Here is a 1003-nt window from a genome sequence, read left to right as displayed (position 1 = left end):
TTTTACACGGAGACAGCGTTCCCCCTGGACCGCTGGGGCTGGACCCCGGCAAGTTCCCACGGAGGCGCCGAGGTTAATTTGCACACTCAAGCTGGATTGGCTGGTGGGCATCACAAAGGTATGGTCAATTTGCATCTTTCTCTTTTATTAGTGTGGGTTTACCATGTAATAGGAGAGACAACACATCTGTGCTAGTTACTATAACATAAGATGGACAGTGAAGTATTAAAAAATACTTTGTTTCTAAATGTTTATATTTCAAGCAAACTAAGAAAAATAATCAGTCTGTAAAATCAACTATATTAAATTATAAAGGAAAACTGTACAGACATGGAAAGCAATAATTAACTGTATAATATGCTCGGTATCATTTTCAACTAGGCTCTCCAAGCATGGCCGCTGATAGAAAAGAGGACATGTTGGCATGGTCACGCAGGAGGAGGACTCCACACAGACCCGAAAGAAGGGGTAAGAGCAAGTAACAAGTAAATGGAAATTCTTATAGATGACTGTGTTTGGATAGAAAGTATGTCAAAGATTATCATATTCCAGAATATTTTGATTTTGGTTTTCTTTTTTTTTTAAATTATCTTTTTTTTTGTTAGTTTATTATCTTAAGCTTTACATATGTCTCCTTTTTCCCAAACTGACCCCCCCCCCAAACCGTTCCCACCAGGGCAGGCCCCAACCGCCTTAGAGTCTGTGTCCATTGATTATGCCAGTGGATCTCAACCTTCTGGCCCTTTAAATACAGTTCCTTATGTTGTGACCCAACCATAAAATTATTTTTGTTGCTACTTCATAACTTTAATGTTGCTACTGTTATGAATCATAATGTAAATATCTGATATGCAGGATGGTCTTAGGCGACCCCTGTGAAAGGGTCGTTTGACCGTCAAAGTGGTTGTGACCCAAAGGTTGAGAACCACTGGATTATGCTAACATGCATGCATACAAGTCCTTTGGTTGCTCTCAAAACCCCCCACCTCCCCTGCCATCTATT

General features: G+C 40.2%; 1 protein-coding gene across 1 annotated transcript in view; it reads left to right on the top strand.

The window, feature by feature from the left end:
* Positions 1-364: 364 nt before the first annotated feature.
* Positions 365-1003, top strand: part of ABCB7 (ATP binding cassette subfamily B member 7) — a 114541-nt gene continuing 113902 nt past the window's right edge. The window contains exon 1 of the mRNA XM_006775415.2: positions 365-468. The gene's annotated coding sequence lies outside the window, so the exon portion shown is untranslated. The remainder of the gene's footprint in view (positions 469-1003) is intronic.

The sequence above is a fragment of the Myotis davidii genome, unplaced genomic scaffold, assembly GCF_000327345.1.
Source record: "Myotis davidii unplaced genomic scaffold, ASM32734v1 scaffold1409, whole genome shotgun sequence".
NCBI lineage: Eukaryota > Metazoa > Chordata > Mammalia > Chiroptera > Vespertilionidae > Myotis > Myotis davidii.
This window is presented reverse-complemented; position numbering and strand designations above follow the sequence as displayed.